Source organism: Neopelma chrysocephalum, unplaced genomic scaffold, assembly GCF_003984885.1.
Source record: "Neopelma chrysocephalum unplaced genomic scaffold, ASM398488v2 Primary Assembly neopelma1_42b, whole genome shotgun sequence".
Lineage (NCBI taxonomy): Eukaryota > Metazoa > Chordata > Aves > Passeriformes > Pipridae > Neopelma > Neopelma chrysocephalum.
The window spans coordinates 676006-698436 of NW_020897701.1; the positions used below are offsets into that span (position 1 = coordinate 676006).

The 22431-nt window shown below is 38.8% G+C and overlaps 1 protein-coding gene across 1 annotated transcript in view; it reads right to left on the minus strand.

The window, feature by feature from the left end:
- GUCY1A1 (guanylate cyclase 1 soluble subunit alpha 1) overlaps window positions 1–19288 on the minus strand; it is a 34589-nt gene extending 15301 nt beyond the window's left edge. Inside the window, exon 1 of the mRNA XM_027676867.1 lies at window positions 19193–19288. The gene's annotated coding sequence lies outside the window, so the exon portion shown is untranslated. The remainder of the gene's footprint in view (window positions 1–19192) is intronic.
- Between the last annotated feature and the right edge of the window lie 3143 nt (window positions 19289–22431).

A 22431-nucleotide genomic window follows, 5' to 3' on the forward strand; every position in this document is an offset into this window, starting at 1 on the left:
CTTTATCAATGTCCTGGATGAGGGGATTGACTGCACCCTCAGTCAGTTTGTAGGCAGCATCAAGTTGGGCAGGAGTGTTGATGTGCTGGAGGACAGGAAGGCTCTGCAGGGGGATTTGGACAGGCTGGATCTGTGTGATGAGGGCAGTGGTATGAGGTTCAACAAAGCCAAGTGCTGGGTCCTGCCCTTGGGTCACAACAGCCCCATGCAGCACTACAGGCTGGGGGCAGAGTAGCTGGAAAATTGCACAGTGGAAAATGACCTGGGGGTGCTGGTTGACATCAGCTGAACATGAGCCAGCAGCGTGCCCAGGTGGCGTGAAGGCCAATGGATCCTGGCCTGTATCAGCAGCAGTGTGGCCAGCAGGACCAGGGCAGTGATTGTTCCCCTGCACTCAGCTCAAGTCCTGTGTCCAATTTTGAGCCCTTTAGTTCAAGAAAGACATTGAGGTGCTGGAGTGTGTCCAGAGAAGGGCAATGGAGATGGTGAAGGGTCTGGAGCACAAGTCTTAGGAGGAACAGCTTGAAGAAGCTGGGGGTGTTTAGCCTGGAGAAAAGTAGACTCAGAGGTGACCTTACTGCTCTCTACAATGACCTGAAAGGAAGTGTAGCGAGGTGAGGGTTACCAAGTGACAGGACAAGAAGAACTGGCCTCAAGTTTTGCCAAGGGAGGTTCAGATTGGATATTAAGAAACATTTCTTCATGGAAAGAGCATTCAGAATTGGAATAGGCTGCCCAGGGAAATGGCAGAATCATCATCCTTGGAGGTATTTAAAAGATGTGTAGATGTGGTGCTAAGAGGCATGGTTTAATGGTAAAGATGGAAGTGCTGGGTTAATGGTTTTAATGGTTAGACTCAATGATCTCAGAGTTCTTTCCAACCTAAACAAGTCTATGATTTATTTCAGTTAGAGAATCTGAAAAAGGCTCTTTCATTCACTTTCTATTGACTGTATCTTATTGAATCAGATCCTTTCATCCTCATATGATACTACTCTATAAAGATAATCCTCAAGAGCTTTTGGTGATCTGGAAGCAGTTAAGTACTACATTTTTCTCTCTGGAGATATAGGACAATAACTATGTCTTTCAAAGGCGCTACAGCTTTAATAAGCATGTGCACCAAACCGCTTGTTTCTGCCCCTGAGACACCCAAAGGGCTTTTAGGGTCACACAGCAACTGCATCAGGGTTAAAAATAACTAATTCCCCGATACAGGTTATCAGCAGAACAGCTGGAATGAATGGCACAGCAGAGGAGTGCTGCACACCCAACACAAGTGGCGTGGATAAAAGGAGAAACAGGCAGAAACTACTTTGATTGGATCTGCTGCAAAAAAAAAAATATTTGGCAGAAAAGGCCCTTTTAAAGTATGCTGTAATACTAATGTTGTCAGGCCAGCTTCTAGGGGACATCTATCAAAATTAAAGTATTATTTTAAGAATCAATGAACACAATGCTAAGAACAAGAGACTGAAGAATGTTTATATAACATTCTATATTTCTGATTTCAGTTTTTACTTAGAAACTCATTTGTTTCTGCTGCATGGACATCAGTAATGCTTCATTTTTTATTGCTGAATACTATGTAGCAAAAAAGGCAGTGAAAAATTCAAAGCAAGAACCAGACTCCAAATACATAACTATCCATAATACTTTATACTGTAAGCATTGTTTTATATACATATATTTATGTAAGAGCATTTTTATTCAGAAGGCACTATATACCCCTATTCCTATATACACATATTACTCTACTACGAAAGAAAAGCAAAAAAGAACCATCTTTTCTGTCGTTGGACTGATCTGCATACTGAAATAAACATAAATATATACATGCATCATTGTCAAAGGCTAAAAAAACTTATGGCTTTGATGGATCTTACTTACATGTTTTGCTGGATTTGGGCTGTAAATTTCTAGATAAATCTTGAATTTAAAAAATAACTGCTAAAACATTTTAAGTCTTTGATAACAGAGATCTCAGTTCAAAACCATTATCAATTTAATAGTATAACAATTTTCAAGCAGTGATCAATTCAAACCTCTTCCTGATCTCTGCAACAACAAAATCCCCTAAATCACATCTTTAAATAAACAAAGTGGAAAACCTAATTACATGACACTTCAGAGGATTCAAATACTAAAAAAACTCTACGCATAGTCTAGGTCTTTCTTTATTAAAACATCAAGTTTGCATCTAGTATGCTAAGTGCATCTTGCACTTATGTAACTGATATTCAGAAAAAAATATATTTTGCTATATGAAAATCTGTCTCAGACGGTAATTAGAGAGTGGTGTTAAAGGTCTGATAGGAGAAGATAATGAATCCCCAGTGTAGAGATTATAGGAGGAATTTCAGTATAATGGACTATAAAAAGGTATGAGAAAGATGATAGCACACATCACAGGTTAAGTCAAACATCTGCAGATGTGTTTCAGGAATGAGGAACACCAGCCCTCACGTTTATTCTGATGTTTAAAGGCATTTTTTGACCATAACAAAAAAAAAAAAAAGAGAAAATTTTCTGGTTTTAATTTCACTCCAAACATGCTTTGAGAGAGCTCATCCCAGGAGAGCAGCAGTGTTTAATGTGAATTCTCCATCTCTGCCATATTAATTGATGTCAGTTACCTTGGGAAACAAATTGAAAATTAAAATTAAATAATCTGCTCTGAGATCAAACTACAAGCAACAAATTTATTCAATCTCTGACTGAATACAACATGGCACTGAGCCACTCAGAAAAATGAAGATGACTTCACATAGCATAGTCATAGCTGCAGAATAACTTAACAGTGTTCAAAATGCTTTGTGCAAACAGTTCATCGTATATTTACATCTATACTTGTCTTACAGTCAAAATGCCTTCCTGTATGTTTATTTGTACTAGTTGCTTCTGAATATTTCCTCTGTTAAAACCTTTCTTGAGAATGTCACGAAATACAGTTCAATTAATCAATCATACATAAAATCCCCTAACAGTAACATAGCCATTTATCATAATTAAGCAATACCACTTCTCAACAGTAGCTAAAAGTGGTTTATACTCTTAGTTTATGGACATGGCTCAAAAATTAGAAGCAACATTAAATACTGTTCTCTTATGACAAGCAGAGTATGGTATAATGATATAATGTCACTTTTTTATTTTCAATCATATATCAGTTAGGTGAACATGTTGAGCAATTAAAAAAAGATTAGTTTGTTTTGCAGCACTCAGAAGACACAGTTGACTGAATCTAACTTTCTCCAGTGTGAGAGTGATTGCAGCACTTGCAGATGCTCACTGAGGTGTGGAAGCCATTGCCACCACAGAAGCAGCTGTTAACTTGTCTTTCCTTTACATAAGGCAGAGGCTTGCTATTCCCATTCAGCTCTAATCTGTGAATCAGCTCTAAATTCTGAATCAGGGATTCAGAAATCACTGCTTTTTGACCCTTGCCGGCCAGTGTGCCTCTGCAGAGAGCAAGACAGGTTAGGACCCATCACCCACTCTATCAGTAGCAGGTCATTGCAGCTTCAGCTGTTGTGCCTATCAGCAAACACAGGAAAAATATCTAAATCTTATAATTTTGTTTGATTAATCTGAAGTGCTGTGTGTAGCAACAGAATCAAAGCCCTAGTGATTGGTCTGTTTCCAAGGACTTAAAGGAGGCTTCTAAAATACTCAGAGAAAATTGTTCAAATCCACATCAGTATATAAGTTAATATTTTAAGAATTCAAAGTAAGTATTTAATAATCTTATTAAATTCTGCACAAATAAGTAAGCTTTCTTTGGCTGCTTCCTTTATTGTTAACTTGACCACGTTCAGGGTGCACACACCTTCAAAGCATTACTTTATTTGGGTATTGCTCCTTAGCACAAGATGTAAGTAACTGAAGGAGGTAGGCAAATCTTACAAATTTTTAAGTGGTAGTGAGTCATACCTAATAGAAAACTGCCAATTAAGGTCATCGTGAGACACACATTTCTGCTGCTTTAAAATATTAGCATTTGTGTAATAACACAAAACACTGTACCTTAATATTGAAACCAGTGTTCTTGAAGACAGGGCAAAACCCTAGTTTTAAAGTATCACTGAATTTTTATACTGATTTTGTGACTGACTCATTTCCCTGTAATGGTCTGAACAAATCCTTAGATCCAACTATACCCCTGGGAGAAGCCCAGACTCCAGATGTGAAAGCTATATTGCAGCCACATTTCTGGTTTCAATTAAAAGCACAGGAGGAACCTTAATTACTACACCCATGTTTTGGCATGTAGCTAAAGGAAGGACTGATTCCCAAATGTTGCTGATAAAATACATATTTGCCATTTTAAGTATCACATTAAGTACTTTGGTAGGGTAAATATTTTCCTATGCTGGAACCAAATAACAGGGAGGCATGCTGAGAAGACAGCGTGGGAAAAATATTCTCTTCCTGTGAGTCAAAACCTATCTGTGAAAACACTCCATAGCAAGCGCAGCAGGAGCCTCACAGCACCTGATCCTCTGCTTCCCCTGTCACACTCTTAGGCAGAAGTAGCAGCCCTTGGCTGTGGCACATCTGTGCACCATCACCCCTGGTCCAAAGCATGGCTTGTACCATCAGCTATGGAGCTTCCTTAGATGGAGATACTACCCCTGAAAACCCAGAACTCCTCATGCCACAGGAGCTGTTGAGCCTGACTGCTTGTGGCCATTTTTCTTGAGGCAGAGCTAAAGATACCTCACAAACACTAGAAACAACCTGCTGTATGTAACCACAACACACTATTTAATTTTTGTGTTTGGTTTTGGATTTTTTTTGAGAAATCCTGATATTGAACTGACATAACTGATGAGACCTCGAGTGATCCAGGTGCCCAGGTAAGGAAGAAAAGGAAGGTAATTGAAATAGAGGAAGTGCTGCAGTGAGGACAAGCAAAACCAAACCCAATCTAAAGCATCTGGAAATTACTCTCATACTTTAAAGGAATATATTTCTAAATATAGGATTAATCTGCATTTTCAGTCTCTGAAAGTAAAATACTTCCACAAAAATTGTAAGAGAAAAGCTAAGAAAAAGAAGTTTATGTCTTCAAAACTTTTTCTTTCCAAGAATTAAAACTTGTCCTGAGGACATGCAGTGTTCTTGACAGGCAGCAGGAGTTAAATGTAAAGATCAAAGTCTTGCCGATAGCCAGTGGAATCTAAATTAGAATCTACAAAAGGAGAAGCACTGTGGGCCTAGAATATGAAGTAATGGTTAGTAGTTGTGCTTACTGATTCCTTCCAACTACCTACTCTTACAGCTTGATTTCTCAAACTTAAAAATGCATAGAATTTTACTCATTTAACTGGACCTTTACCTTCAAATGTCTGCAAAATCTGATTTTTATTTATTTCATAGATCAAAAAATGCTTTTTAGGAGCAAATAAAATACAAAATAATTGTAATTATTTTGTGATAAAGTAACTGAGCTCCTGCAAGTGCTGCAAAAAGATAACTTTTTATCTCATACCATTAGTGCAATCTTAAGCTAGTATTCATGCATCTTCTATAATAAATTAAACAATAAACTGCTTAAAAATTCCAAATTTCTAATGCATGAAGTAACTTCTCACTTGAGAATCATGGTCTGGATTAACTGTGAAGCATCTTCAGAGATGATAAAAATTCTCCTACTTCTTCAAAGATGCTTATGCACGTACTGATCTAACTGACGTTGATGTGGGTAACTTTACACAACTGACACTTAGGTTTGTGGAAACACCATTATTGTTATTATTTTCCCAAATATATTGAAGCATTGTAGAGCAATATAAAACAGTGATTGTAGTGTCTAATGACAGTGCATATGGTTAAATATTCCCTTTGTGTTCACAGCTTTAAATTATAATGAACAGCAAGTTTTATAAATAAAAGTACTAGTAGTATTATAAATAAAAGTACTGAAAGTTTCCCTGAACTCTACAGATCTTAGAGAACTGTCTGAAAACTAGGTCTGTAGAAAGTAAAGTGTTTCATTAGCAGAATTCAATTGCAGAGTTTTCTGACTGGGTGTTTGCCACCTGTCACTTCTGTTTACAATGTCTACAAAATCATTTTCCCACTGAAAATCACTGACAACTACCTTTCATATTTATTCATAGTTCGGCACTCATGCCAACTCCCATTGAAGTCAACAGCATGTTTCTGGATATAGCAGGAATAGGATTAAAACTAACAGGTCTGTGACTGCTGTCACTGAAATACTGATTTGCATGTTTTCTTATTTTTGAACCAAAATATGACCATGGCTTTTTTGATTTGGGGTTTTTGCAGCTAGGTGTGCAGATGCGATGGCAATCACAGAACTGAGGTCATTTGAGATTCTAGAAAGGTTAAAAACTATACATGGGAAGGTAATAATAGGAACTTGTAATTAGTGAAAATGGTTCATTTTCCTGCAGCAGTGAGGTCGTGTCCTCGTAACTTTTCTGAAAAATATATTGATTGAAGATCTGTATTCAACCAGAATAGATGGCTGAAAGGAGTGTTTTCACAGCCATCATGCAGCTACTGATTCTGCTTTAGATAGATCCCATGGCAAAAAAAAAAGAAAAAGCAGCTCTGAAGAAGTAGAGAAATCAGCTACTTTCCCAATTGTTCTCTTCCATGGTATTTGCAGAGCAGGACTAGAAGGTGCCTTCCTTTTTGATTAAATGCCTACAGATGGTTTCTGCTACAAAACAGATTTAAAATTAATTGAAATTGCTGATTTAGCCATGTGCACTGTAAATTAGTACCTTCCTTTTTTATTTTACTGATTGGCCTGTCATTTTCCACACAATGGTACAGGCAGATATAGTTATTCATAGCCCACCTCTTTAAAAATCTGCTCTTCTAAAAAAGATATTTCCAGTAGAAGTAACTACAGCAGCACATAACTCAGGTATCATTTTCACACTGAGGTCTCTACCAGCATAATTAACATGCATTCTTTTACTGTCTCACTGTATTATATCTCTTACCAGTATTTTCCAGTAAAAGTTAACGGCAGTAGCTTAACGGTTGCACATACCAAACCCCATCCCATATCAATCCCTCAAAATTCTGTTAGCTGTTTAGTCTTCCTTTCAAGGTGGAATTGCAGAAAACACCTTAACATCTGCACCAGAAGATGTAAACATGGGCAAAAGTGACCTTCAAGCCCAGAACTTTGGAGGGCCTCCAAGGAGTCAACATGATGAGAGGAGGATGAAGATGATGAAAGAGGGGTCCCAAACTCCCCCAGACTCAATTCCCAAAGGCGTGTGCTGAAGGGCGGAATGGGGCAGAACCAGGGGGTGGTCGAACGGGGATTGGATGGACGGGGATTGGATGGACATCATTATAAAATCGTAGCACCTGTGGTTTGTATTCCTGTGGCCTGGAGGCTTATTAAAGCTTCTGCTCCCTCATCTCTTCCTAAATTGGCCTGGAGTCTTTTTTTATCCTCGGTCTTTTAGGCAACAGTTTGTTGCCTAAAGATTTGAGTGCACAAAAGCAGTGGATCTTACCTTTGAAAAGCACAGTTTCAAAGGTTATCAGCACATCCTGTGAGATTGAATGCTCTAGAAATACATTACAATACCAATTTGAGTATATTGTTTAGTTGCCTCCTAATTCTCTTCTGGAAAATATAGCAGATACGCATTTAAAGCAGAGAAAACTAAGTGAATATGTGAATTTATACTGACTTTAAAAACGCAGGCTTCTTTTTTCACTAAAATGATGAAGCAAAGTAAAGATGCGCTTACACATGTGGTATTAAGACAAATTAATCTTGTTAATTAATCACAACAAATACACACTTAATAACTAACATTAGCCCACTGTTGGTGTATACCACTTGTGTAACAAAACTAAAAATTAAATAAATCAAGAGGCAGATTTTGGCTTCCTGTCATATGTTCAATCTGTGATGCTTGTTATTGTCTCCAGTGCAATTGCTGAAGTTATCACAGCTACTGATCTTTCAAATCCTTCCGTTCCATTCATTCTACTCTTCTTTTAAGCATTTGAAAGAAATCAAATTGCACAGAGTGTTTCTCGGATTACTTTTGCAGAGGAAAAGTCAGGACATGCAAATGACAGCAGGAGGGAGAAGGAATGCAAAATTAACTCAGAGGTAACTGCCATGTTCACCACTTATTCTGTAATAACTTCCCCTTAGCCTTGGTGGCAGTTTGATGTAAAAGAGCGAGGTGAAAATGTGGCCCTGTGGAAAAGTAAGCTGAAAATATTTATGGGAGATTCGGCTTTGACATATCTATTTAAACCCAAAAGGAATGTATTGGACAGACTATAGCAGGTTATTCAGATCTAGAAATGTGAGATCCTTTATAAAGAAACTTCTTAAGTCATTATTGAAATGTAGCTTCTTGTTTTAATAACATATGCAGCGAAAATCAGAGGATCTTTGAGGTATCGATCATGACACAAAGGAAAATAAATGGCATATAATGCTACTTTGCCAAACCTTCAGTAGTGCTAAACAACAAAGAAAAGATACATCCTTATAGCTCAAATAGTCGAAACCTTGGTCAGTGCTGCTCCCCCAGTTACAACAGATTCATTTAGAAAGATTTAGGATGTTTCAAACCATACATTATACTGGTTCAAGTGCATTAGCTGTTGAATTGCAGTTTCTTGTAACAATATCAAAGCTGAGTATTCAAATCCCACAAAAATGAAAATAATGTCATCCAGCTTCTTTGAAACTCTAGTGTCTGTTTCAGTTCTGGATATTTTTGTGCCAGAGTGCTAGGCACAGACTGCCACAGAAACAGATGCTTGGCTTGAAATTCTTGTAAATTCCACTGGAATTCACTGATTTCTGTGGCAGGTGTTTCAGATAAACAGAAATTAAACAGATTAAGAGATATGGAGGAAGGGAAATCGAAGAACATGTTAACAAAGAATAGTGCAAAAACTGATCAGATATACCAATCAGTAGCCACTAATCTGAGGTACAAATTCAGGGTTTAAATATTGAGGTAAATTAAATGTATTTTAACCATAAGCATTCTTCTGCTACTCGTCTCACAAATTCACTTTTGTGACTTTTTGCACAAGGCCCTTGGGTCTTTCTCTCATTGGGTAAATACAGATAATTTTTCCATAAAATAAGTTAGATGATTTTGCCAGAGGACTTGGTTTTTTCAAAAGACTAGAATCATACTAAAAACTGTTACAAAAAAATATGCTTGTGATTTGAACTAACATGCTTCTGTGCTACCGAACCTGAACTTTGTGCATTGTTTGAACCATGGGGTAATCTTCCTGCAGTTATTCTAGGCAGGGTACCTAGAATTATCCGTGATTCTTCATCTTAAAACCTGTATAACTGCATTGGCTGCAACGATATTATCACAGGATTCTTACCAAAGTCTGAAAGATCAAAGCTTTGCTCCATTTCTCAGATGGCATAGATTTTCTATTTTTTTTCTAATTTAATTTGCAATATCTGTTGTTCTTTATTATGTGAGAGATAAAAAGGAGAGAAGGGAGATACAGACAGGATAAAGGAGCAAGGAGGAAAAAACAACAAAGTAGAGAAGGAAGCCTATAGAAAGTCATGAGGATTAAAAAATACATAAGAAATAAGGAAATTGTGGGCAATAGAACAAAACTACTTGTAATGGGCAGTTCCTTACTGATAAATTTCTTTTCCTCTACTACAAATCCACTGAAGATTGGTAGGTGCTTATGCAAATAATTTTTCTGTAATCGTTATTATAGCCTATAGAACATGCTTAAATGATAATTTCAAGGAGCTTTCCAGCCTTATGTTAGATTTTAGGGGAGTTTTTTTTGTGGCTGTGGTTTTTGAGTTTCAACCAACTCTGTTGATTATATATTACTCTTTAAGAAAGGATACATGTTTATCACCCTGATTTGGTTGTCAAGATCCAATTTCTAGTTTCAGTGGTTTGCCTCACTAGCATCTCTTAGGAGGCTGGGAATGACATATCTTGTTTTGTTTCATTGTGTTAATAAAGAAGTAAAAACTTCCCAAACATGGATATTTCCTATATTATTTTCTAGAATTTTGTTTGAAGTGGTGTCAATTTGTAACTTAAAGGCCAGATGCCCATTGCTCCTGATTTAAGATTTCAAAGTTTTACATCTTCTTTTTAAAATATATTTCACTTTTCTTTTATAATATGTCTATAAGGAAAGTCTCTTCTCTCTCCAACAGGCCTTCTAAAACACCAGTCAGTGCTGCACATGTATCTGAGATCCCAGGATGGAAGAACAAGTTACCTGGCTTCCTTGAAGGCCCTGACCTGCACTCCAGTGAGGCAGCATGGAAGTGCACTAGTGTCAGCAATCACCATTAACCACAAGCCAGACCTTCCTCCCCCTGTGCCACCACAGATATAAGGAACTGTAAGGGCACACAGTTCTTAGTTCAAGGTGTGGCAATTTATGCTTCAGTGCTGGGAGGCTTTGGGCTTCAGTCCTCAGGCAAAATGAGCAGAGAACACAGCTTGAGTCTCGCTCTGGAGGACAGAGCTCCAAATGGGAATGACAGCTAAACAGAAGTAGCAATGGGGTCATCTGGGGTCATCTGGGGTCATTTACTTTGTTGAGAATCCAAACTAAAGTCAAATGTATTTGATAAACTTCTTTGTCTCAACACTTCAGCCACCCAGATACCATAATACTCACTTTTAGTGTAGAGGCTGTCCCACACCAAAGATCCTTCAAGTGCTATTTCCCACCAAAGAAAACCACTCTGCATGTGCTGTTTTCTAAATCTGTGAAATGGAAATCCACCACTGAACACCTGTTTTTTTCATTATATTAAGGAACCACGATCATTTCAAAAATGGAGCAGATAGCAGGATGTCTCCAACTTTCTGTGTTGCATACTGGTGCCTCTATACTCAGGGAGTACTTCAAATAGGTTTTGAATGTTATTTGAATATTACCCCAAAAAGACATGCTCCTTTGACTAGAAAGATTTTTTGTTGTCTGGGCCCTTGAAAAAAGAAATCATGTAACAATAGGTTCCACATCTGTGCTTGTTTATGTGCACAGAAAGAGAATCTATATAGCAAGTTCCCCCTTCTTCTAGGGGATAAAAGATGAGAAACCACATGTATAGCTGGGGCAGAGAGAAGGAATGAGATGCATGAGTTCCTAGAGGATATAAACCAGAGACCTAAGTTTAAGGATAACAAAAGGTAGTATCTCCTTCATGAAGAATTTCCTGCCAAGATGAAGACAATATTTTTAAGCATTTTGGCATTCTAGAGCATTCATAAGCACCATGAATCTTGCAGAGTGTGCACTCTCAGCAGGTAAAAACAAACGGAGGAAAATGTCTGCTGCACTGTGTATGTCTTCCTTTACATGGGGTCAGAAACATTTGACATTTCTGCTTACAGTCTAGATGCTGTGGAAAATACAAAACATTTGTTTTAAGTACTTGTACCTGGCAAGTTCTAACAAGACACAAGCACTCATTTACAAGTATCTTATGACAATGGAGAAATTAAGTTATCACAGTATCACAAGTGTCTTTGCAGCATAGTCATGTTGTAAACCTTTGCTCTAGGTTTTCAAGTCTGTTTATAACGGGCTTCTAAATCCCATGTAAAACATATAACTGCCTTTTTTTGGCATATTTATTCCAGCATTAGATAGATCAGCCATTTATAATACAGTAAATTACAGCAGTGGCAATAGAATCTAACTATTTTTTTAAATACATCATCCCCATTAGATGCTTTTCTGCCACTACTACTCTCATTGCAGTTTCTTATCTTATTTTTAACCTATTCCAATTTAGTGCTAACAAAATTCTGCCCACAATATGGGCAGGGATAGATGTTCTGTTTTAGCTTTTGCTATGGGTAAATCACAATTCCATATTCCATCAGTATTCCTTGTTCTTCACTGCTTCAAAGCCTATTTGAAAAGATACCTTTACCTTTTAATTCCCCTCTATTTATCATTTAAACCCATTTTTGCTTAGAACTTAGTAGTACTTTTCAAAGAGAAACTCGAAGGAAAATATAATGAAATGACATTTCCTATATTAAGCAACTGTTAAAAACACTTTTTATTGGTATTTGCTAGTGCACCTCTCTAATCTAAGAGAATAGTCACTGTCATGATGTCCACCTCTATCTCATGCATGGTATAGCTGCACACTTTGAACTTTGACTGGCCATGCCTCTGTGGGTTCTAAAATTTACTACTGTTCTGGTCAATTACTTTTTCCACAGATTATAGTTATCGTGCTGTATCTCCCACAGATCTGGAGCATGTGACATGCAGAGTAAGTGTGGAGCTGATCGAAGTTGATACCAGTTTTCAGATCAGCTGCAGATTTTCAGTGTCATACTACAAACGCTGTGAGCCTATTAAAATGTTTTGCACACCATGCCTAACTCGCCATTGGAAGACTGGTCTCCTCTATGGTGTTTCGTTGACACAACACAACCAAATGTTTTTGTCTGCAGAAGGAAATATTTCATTACCTTTTAACATTCACGAAGGTCACCATTCAATCAGTGGGATCAATACTTGGTCAACAAGTGAAAATCCCTACAGAAGCGTTGCTTACACTGATATTTAACCTTTTGTCTGGTGAGTTCATCCCTGGGCAGGTTGCTTGGCAGAGAAATTGTGCCACTGTTATCTTGCATTCTGCTCTTTCTCTGTTGCTGTTATTAGGTCTGTTACTTGCTTATTTTAACCCAGAAGGCTCAAATTAAGATCAGGGCCATACAGGAATATACACCAAAAGATGATGTCTGACCTGAAGGGTTTGCCCTCTGACTGGCTAAGACAGAAAAAGTGAGATATGAAAGGAGGCATAATGATGTCTCTTTTATAGGTGGGGAAATAAGGCATCTGAAGATCACAAAAGAAGGACTGCAGCTGAGCTAAGAAGTGCATCCAGACCTCATAACACAAGTTATGAGATTGCACAAGTTTTTTGGCCAATTAGTAGATCTGAGTGATTTACAAAAATCAGGTCAAGCCTTATAAAAATTTGCAGCCAGATTTCAAGACTAAAGATGGGATCAAAACACTTGCACACAAGTAAAATTCAAATAGATTTTACAGATAGAATTCATAAAAGGGTGCAGGTGCGATATATAAAAGCAGAACAAGGAAGGTGTCCTCACCCTAAATCTTCGTGACTAACACACAGCAGGTTTAATGTCATTCTCTCATTTCTGAAGGCTTCATAATTGTTCAAAGTTCAAAGGAAAGGCATTTCCCCTTGGCTGGTTTTATTAATATCATGCAACCTGTTTGGGAACCTTCAACTGCATCAAAATAAGCATTTAATTCCATCTAATTGTAATTATTTCTGTCAAGATTTCCAGAAGTTTTTGAGAAAAAAAATCAGTTCCCCATTGACCAAAAGCCTTGCTAAGTTACTTAAGCCACAAGACTATTCTTCCCTTCATACCATTCCTCCCATGTAAAAATTCTAAAATCCTACCTCTAGATATGCCTTGTGATTTCTGTGGACTAATGGCTCTATTTTCACCAAAATTTCAACAGTTTATCAGTCCACCAAATATTTTTCTCATCATAAAGGCAAGTGGTTTTGCGTTCTCAGCTTGCAAAGAGACAACTATGAAGACAATTTTGGCAAAAAAGAAAAAAAATTGAATTTAAAGTTAGATGGATGCATGCTTTCTCCAAAGACATGGAAATTTTGCCATTTTTAGCAGTTCTATTTAAAACAGGAACTGCAATGAGTATTTTAGGCTCCAGGGTGCCTGCAGTCAAGGCTAGGGAGGGACACAGCTATTAATGTAGCAGATGCCCCTCCCTATTAACCAGAAGACACCACCTGAGTATATTGTCTTGCATTTTCAAAATATAAATAATTATGAGCGAATGCAAAATCCTAATTTTTCCAAGTAACAAACTAGAAATTTTGCTGAGGTGTTCCTCTGTTGTATTCAGGCTTTTACTAGTGCTCTTTCATGTGTGAAGAGTTTCTGTATTTGCCGAGGAGGGAAATTGGCTTTCCCTGAAAAACTTTTGTCAGTCTCCATCTGTATCAAGTGCCAAGTGAAATGCAAGGTTAAAATGAAACTAAACACACATTTACCTTGGTCAGCATTAGAAAGGCAGTCATCACTACACAACAATATACTTTAGAGAAACCTTTTTCTGGGGTTTCAAAAATAGTTGCGCTATTATTCATTAAAAGTAGAGAGTTTAGCAGCAACTACTGTATGTGGCATCACAGAAACCATAAGTGTTACTGCACTCTCTGGAATCAATAACATTCTAGAATTACACCAGGAGGATCCTAACAAAATATATTTTCCCCAAAAGCATGAAACAATTTTTGTTCTGAATACCTCAGAATGGGGCTAAGGGAAAGATTCACTTCATAAATGTATGTTTCTTTCAATTTCCATTTGTGGAGGGGAAAATGATCAACGAATTTCAGCACATTGCCTTCTAGCAAGAAATTTTTACTTTATTCACACTGAAGCAATTGGATAACTTGCATGGGATACTCCCTGCAACTCTCTAACACAAATAGCTTTCTAAGGGCTAGATTCCACAATGCTTGATAACATTTTTGGAAGTGGTTCCAGTCTCCTCCATGATGATGCACGCCATCCTGTTTCTAGATTGCAACCACACAATTAAAGCTCTCTTCCTGAGCCACTGCATGACTGACCTATTTTCTATATGGACTTAGCTGAAACAATCAATGGGCATAGCCATGCGTAAAGTGCAAGGCATAGCCAAACTGTCCCAAGGGGGGGGTTTAGACAGCTCTATGCAAGTCTCCAGGCATTCTTCCTCTTTCCTTAGAGCAGAGAAAAAGCAGCCTTGTCACTCAAGCAGGGACAGCACAGCATTCTGTTCACATTCAGGCAGATACATATGCATAGGAGGTACAGACAGGGGGTCTCATGAAAGAAATACTCTCCCAGAAATAACACATAAGGTCATAGCTTGGTTGTCATCTAGGCTTAGTGTTCTGCCTGTAAGAAATTAGCCTACTGCTGCTGACTTGCATGAGAAGGGGGCTCGTTTGAGTCCTTCTACTAGCAGGGCACTATTCTCTTGGAACAGCTGCTTCTAGTGTGAATATGCAAGAAGAAAATCAATTCACAAATTGACTTTAAGTAATACAAAGGAACTAATTTAAAGAGTCAGAGCAGTAAAATCAAGAATAATGGCTACCACAATACTGCCAAGTTCAAGCAGCAGTGAGGGTCTGAACCGTGGCAGTGGGCATTTGAACCAAATGAGAATGTCAGTTAAAATACATCACAATTAAATCTGAAAGCTGTAATACTCTTAGCAAGGGCATGATTCCACTTAACAAAACTATCATGTATTAGGAAATATGAATGAAAAATAAGTGGAAGTGAATATCCCAAAATACTGTGCTCTGGTAGGGTGAGATTTGCTTTAAGACTGTGGAAGCCCTAAAGCTCATATATGTGCTTGGGTTCTGAATCAATGAACAGGACGTGATGAGGACTCTCTATGGTGACGTAAAATTAATTCCTAGAGAACATATTTGCTCTGACTTAGGTCATGAAGCAGCAGAACAACTGAGAGCAGAGAAACCTGCATTCCTCTGAAAAGGGAGTGAATGTCAGCTTGCTCCAGACTCCAGATCTCCAAAAATAAGTAATTATCCAGTGTGGTAAGCTACAAGCTATAAATGAGGAGCCAAAATGACATGGAAACACTAGCACTGACCTACGACTGGTATCACCTGAGTAGGACAACCAAAAAGTGGAAGAACAGCATATCACCAAAGGAGCAGCAATCAATAACTATGTTACAAAAGGCTTCATTAGAGACATTTATATGGTCTTTTCAATTGTATTATAGCAGGTGAATCTATAAGCAAAAACCTTATAAATTTGCTGTTTCTAGCAGATTTTGCTGCCTTTATTACAAAAAGTGTATTTGTTGTTTATGCCATAGCTAGAAGCCCTAGTCAATTGAAGCATGTGCTTAAATCCTATTGTAATTTAAATATTAAGTAGATACTAACATTCTGCCCTGAGCAGTAGTGCTTTCTTGAAAAAAGACCTATGCCCTGAACTGACGTAAAAAAAACCCAGCTGTTTAGTGATAAACTTGAATCTCTACTCCTCGTACAACTATTCATGCGAGACATGCTGAATATACATCATATATATTACAAGATGCTGAAAATGTGTTAAAAAGAATACTCAAAGTAATGTCAAATGTGAGATTTGGCCTAATTTACATTTCAAATGCTAAAAATTTTAATTGCAATGCTAACCATCTACATAAATGCAGTAAATTTTAATAAACACATAGACAGTAAAGATCTTCAGAAAGTAAATAATAAAAAATGTTCAAGGAATTCCAACAAAGAAACCCTAATGGCAGCTCTCCAATGGCTCAAATTTCATATGCTAATAAAATGTGCAAACTGAGACGTAATGATTTCTAAACATTACAATAAAATTCCTTAAAGCATGTCCTGTAGTTTCCAATAAATATTTTAAAAGATTTCTTTTTACCTATACTGAACTTTTCTTAAATGAGTAAGTTTTATGAAAAAAAAATGAAACTTCTTCCTTGTCTACAAAGTAGATACAGAATACAGCCAATACCTTCTAATACATATTTCCTTGTGGATAATTTAGAATGTTGCATCTGCTTCCTTAGTTAACTGAGGTGCTTGATTTTGAGTTTCTGGGTTTTTTTAAGTAAGATGCAATTTATAACATCTTTTTTTGAACAACTCAGTTAAAAGGAAAATAACTGTATTTGCTAAAAACTCTACCTTGGCTTTTTGGATTTCTTATTTTGAGTCAGTATTTTCTTTTGAGAATTTCAAACAGAATTCATATTCATAGTAGCTGTGATACTTTATCTTTTATGGCATGACACAACGAGGTTTTGACTGCTACTGATATTTGGCATATTAGATTTTATTATCGACTTGTGGGATCTGTTTTGAAACAGACTGTCACAGAAGGCTAAAGACAGATTTTTTAAAGAAAGTACTAATCAGAATAAGAGAAATATATACTACTTTAGTACTTACTTTTATGGACACTAACTTTGACTTCTCATTTTGAATGGTTCATTAAAAACTTGAATAATTTAAGTGAGTACTCAGCAAGTGAACGAGTGAGAGGAGGGATGGTGAGACATTTTATTGATGTCAGAAAAGGGTAAAAAAACCCCACTGTAGAACTAACTTCCTTACCTTCTCCTCTGATGTTCACCTCATGGTCTTGCACTTCATGACTCAAAATAGCTGCACACTACATAATTCCACAGGAAAAAAAAATGCAATCAAGAAATCTCTATGTGCTTCCCTTCTTTCTCCCTCCATACTTTTCCTCCCTGCTTTAGAGCAGCATGATTTCAGCAAATGCATTTCTCTTTTGAGAATGGGGAGCATAAAGTTTTTGTATCACGGCTACAGTATTCCTCATGCTTCCTTACAATCATCTAATTCATTTAAGGTTCTTGCTACTGGCAAAGCAAACAGAACAGTCATCAGAGCTGCAGAATGTATGGCCATATGTAGCACCCCAGAGCAACACAGGTTCAAGCAAGAAACTTCTCTACAATTAAGAGAACATTTGTAACACATTCACACACATTCTCCAGTCATTTAACTTGCTTATTTTCTCGGATTAATTGTGTAAAATAGTCTGTTACTGGAATCTCTTCCCAGCACAGGCTGTCACCACCTTTTGTTCCTGACCCTAGAAAAGCAGTAGACCCATTTATATGATTTAAAGTGTATGATTTCTTGCGACTACTTTCTGTAGTTTGGAAACAAATCATCTTAATTCTAACTATAAGAAAAGGGAGTGGCACCATTGGGAGTTTTGTCTTAGAAAAAAACCTAAGATTAGACCATTTCCAAATAAGTATAACACTTCATTCTATTCATAGAAATATAATTAAACTCTTACACTTGTTATGAAAAATTCCTCTGTTACATTTTTCTGTAGCTCTGTATTCCGAGACTTCACAATGGAAAATCTGAGTGAATAAAATTTCCTTTTTCCTACTAGTATTCCAACTAGCAAATGTCTTACCATTTCTTTTTAGGCCAACCCACATGCAGCACAGTGTAACCTGTAGTCCGGTAAAAGTGAGTAGCCCAAATACAGCATTACAGATACACTGCATCCTTGCTTAGGACTTTTCCCTGTTAATTCATCCTTCAAATTTAGAAAGCCATCTTACTACAACCACAGAATAAGTGGCCAGCTCTGAAAACAGAGCCATTTTAGAAGCAGCATTAGATCAAGCTTGAGAGAGGACATAAGATGTATAAAAGCACTCCTTTACACATGAAAGAAAAACTTTTCAAGTGTCTAATGATTATAGATAGTAATGATTTTATAAAGGGACTACTAGGCCTAGGCTAGTAATGGTCGCTGAACTTTAGACACAGAAACAACCCTACTCACTAAGAAAAAGAATTACGAGCCAAAAATTTGGAAAAATAGAAATAATAGGGGAGCTAAGAGACTTGAGTGAAAAACTGTTAATCATAATGAATGCAACACAGTTTGGGGGTTCATTTATTCTTCCTGGGCAAAAAAATTGGAATATCAAATGCAAAAATGAAGTTATTGTTAGAACATCAGGTATGTGATGAAATACCAGGTTTGTGTCTAATTCGTGAGCTCCAATCATATGAATTACTCTGAAAACCAGACAAGAAACCTTACCTAAGCATAACGCAGTAACACCAGCCTGAATGGGTTCAATTAGCTTGACGGGCATCAGTAGTTCGCGAATTCTTAGAAAGCCTCACAAAGCACAAAGGCCGCCGGGGTACCCCTCGTGGCCAGAGCCTTCAGCGAGCTCCTCGGGCGCTTCCAGCCCCTAATCCACGCAGATTTCGCCTACAACCATATTTGGCTGGGGGCACGGTGCAAGAGGGGCTCGGGATGCAGAGGGGAGAGGGGCTTCCCGCCAGCCCCCGCCCGATCCCGGGGCTCAGACCCGACCACGGCCGGGGGAGAGACCCAGACCCAGAGCCAGACCCAGATCCAGTCCCAGACCCAGATCCAGTCCCAGACCCGGCCCCGAGAGCCCCGCGGGCACGGGGGGCGCCCCGTCCCAGCGCTGTCCAGGGTCCCCGCCGCCCCGCTCCGCCGCGCTCCGCGCCCCGGGCGAGGCTCCCTCACTCGCTCCCTCACTCACTCACTCACTCACTCACCATGTCGCGGGGGTGCCGCGGCCGCGCAGCCCCACCGAGGGGCTCTGGGCAGGCGCCGCTGCCGCTCCCCGGCGCCGCCAAGGTGTATTTGGGGAGCGGGCGCGGCGGCGGAGGGAGCCGGCGGGAGGGGCCTCCCCGCGGGCCCAATCAGGGCGGCGGCGGGGCGGGGGCGGCGGCCGGGGGGCGGTGCGATGGCCCCGGGCCGGGTTGGGCAGGGCCGGGCGGAGCCGCGCTCGCCCCGCCGAGCGCCGCCGCGGCGCTGCCCGGAGGTGCGGGGCTCCCGCGGGGCTGCGGACACGGCACCGACACCCCCGGGGTGTCCCGGGAGTGCCTCGCCGTCGTGCGGCACCGCGCGGGTTTAGATGTCGAGAAATGTCATTTTGCGCAGAGCCGGGAGCTTTAGTCAGCGGCTTCCGCACGAGTAGGAACCAGTGTCACCAGGGTGGCAAGGCGCTGTGGTTACTGATGTCTTTTCCACTCCACATACTCTTCAGTCTGAGGACTGTGTGCTGCCATATTTGTTTTATTTGCACTCTCTCTGCCACGGCTTTGATTTACTTGTTGCCAATGATATTCTGTGCAATCTCACAGAATATATATATTTTTACTGTAGCCTTGGGGTGCAACTGTTAAAACCAATGGCTAAACAGTGACAGAAGGGAATCAACGCCTTTCCAGATGAGCACAGAAAACAAGAATCATTTAAACAACTTCGGCATGTCAGGTAACCAAGTTCAATTTAGAATACGAATTCATGAAACACTTTTTATAGAGTTGCCCAGGTCTGAAATCAGACTCTTAATTCTTGTGTGACACCATTGAAGCAGAATGATAACTCCACAATCATTGCCAAAGCAATTTATGGTATTTTTACTGTGAAAACAATGGGTGGTTTTTGGAAACCAAGGCTCAGAAATAATTTTGTTAGACTTGAACAATTAACAGTGACTGAGCTGCCTTATCAAGTCACATGGAAGCAAACAGAATATTTCACCAGGAAGAACAGCTGTTGTAAACTGAGGGAGAAGCACCATACCTACACAGGAAGAGAAGAAGGGGTATCATTTCTTGTGGCTCACTCACTGTTGTGCCTTAACAGGCTTGTGCAGAAGTGAGAGTCAAAATCAACCAAAAAAAAGTAGCACATTTCCAAGTGGTTTTGAACAGACTAGCTTTAGAGAAGAGAGGGTATCAAATCCAAGGTGTGAATGTTTTGTTGCCTTCTTGACTGTCAGAACTGGAAGATATATCTGTTTCACACCATGCTTCCCTCCCTGCTGTGTTAAAAGAAATCTGTCAGCTATAGAACTGATTAATTCCTTCAACCACTGGTTAGTCAGCTGAAAATAATCTGCAAGAGCCTATTTTGTTGCCATTTCTGAAGTTATTGACAAGCAATATTGAGCTTAATGAGTGATAAAACATTCAGGACATTATGTAGCTCATAAAATTACTGTATTAATAGATAATGTATTGGTGCGAAACAAAGATTAGTCTCAAGGCAAGGTATGATTTTCCTAATGTTTGCCCTCATCTGCGAACTACCTTAACTCTTGCTTTTCATTCTCACTTTTCTTGCCTCAGGAAACCAGACATTTCTGTAGAAAAAAAAAAAAAAAGAAGTTAGAAACAGCTTCTGAGCAACTGATATAAATGAATTCCATGATCAAGTTTCTGTACCAAAAGGAGTAGGGGCTTCTGTTGCACAGAGAATGCCTATTCCACGATGTGCTGTGCAAATTTAGATATGGTGATCACTGCAGTGTAAACCTGCTGTGCCCAGCATGACAAATGAATGCTGGACAAGAACCGTGAATTTGAACATTTGATGAGGAACTGGATCAGCAGCACCCAAAGGTCTCCCACAGTTCTTGGAAAGCCACTGTTAATCTCTTATCATATCAATTGTTATGTGTGTCCTAGTAAAGACTTGCAAACTTGCACCCAATAAAAACAAAGAACATGCTTATGAATAAGACCTTTGCAGTGAGTATTTGGAAGAAGAAAATAGTATTTAAAGTTATATTAATTAAAGTATTAATATAAGACAGTATTTATTTTACTTAGCCATTGAAAAGTTAGTTCTCCAAACAAAATTAAATAAATTTCTTACATAAGGTCCTACAAATACCAAAAAAGATTCCATGTTTTCATTAAGAAGCACTTATGTCACACTTAAAATTTTCTTCAGTTTCTTCTTTAAAATAAGGCTCTCTTTTTGACAAATGGGATGGAAAGTTTATATTATATGTAATGATGCTAAGATATATGTATAATCAAATATAAAGGCATCATAAATCAGAGCATAATTAACACTCCTAAACTGTCATTTACTGGCATCTGCTGTATTTAATTCAAGTTCTCAAATAAGATGTCTTCAAAGAAGAACCTCTCAAATTTATCATCTCCCCCATGACAACTGAAATTTCTGAAAATATAAAAACCTGCAGCCCAGAGCTGTGGTGCTGAGTAGTTGATTGCTCAGCCTAGATGGCTTCAGACATCAGCCCTGTGGGACTGGAGATGCTGGCAGACAACAGAATGACAGAAAGACTGAGGTTGAAAGGCATCTCTGGACTTGAGCTAGTCCAACCCTGCTGCTCAAAGCAAGGTCAAAGCACATTGTTCAGAATGATGTCTAGTCAGGTTTCCAGGATCTTGAAGGGTGAAGACTCTACAGTATCTCTAAACATCATGGTGCAGTGTTTGACAACCCTCACAGAAAAAAAAAAATTTTCCTATGCTTAAATGGAATTTCCTGTATTTCAGTTTGTGAAATATACATCCTCCTGTCTTTTCACAGGATGCCACCGAGAAAAGTCCAGCTTGCTAATCTTTTCTCTCCCATCAGGTATTTTTACATGCGCATAAGACCTTTGGGAGCATCCTCCTCTTCAGGCTGAACAGTTACAACTGTGTCCACCTCTCTTCATATGTCAGATGCTGCTGTCCCTTAATCATTTTAGCAGCCCTTTGCTGTACTCGCTGCAGTAAGTCCATGTCTTCCTCTTGTACTAAGGAGCCAGACTTGGGCCCAGAACTTCAGACGTGCTTCACCAGTGCTGAGTAAAAGGGAAGCATCGCCTCCCTCTGTCTACTGGTTGTGCTGTTCCTAATGCAGGCTGTGTAATGTTTATTGTAGCCTAAATGATACTATTTACATTTATCACTGACACTAGAAAAAGCATTTCTGAACTGTGTAGCGCTCCAGTTAGTCCATTTGGCTGTAGTGCTGTGTC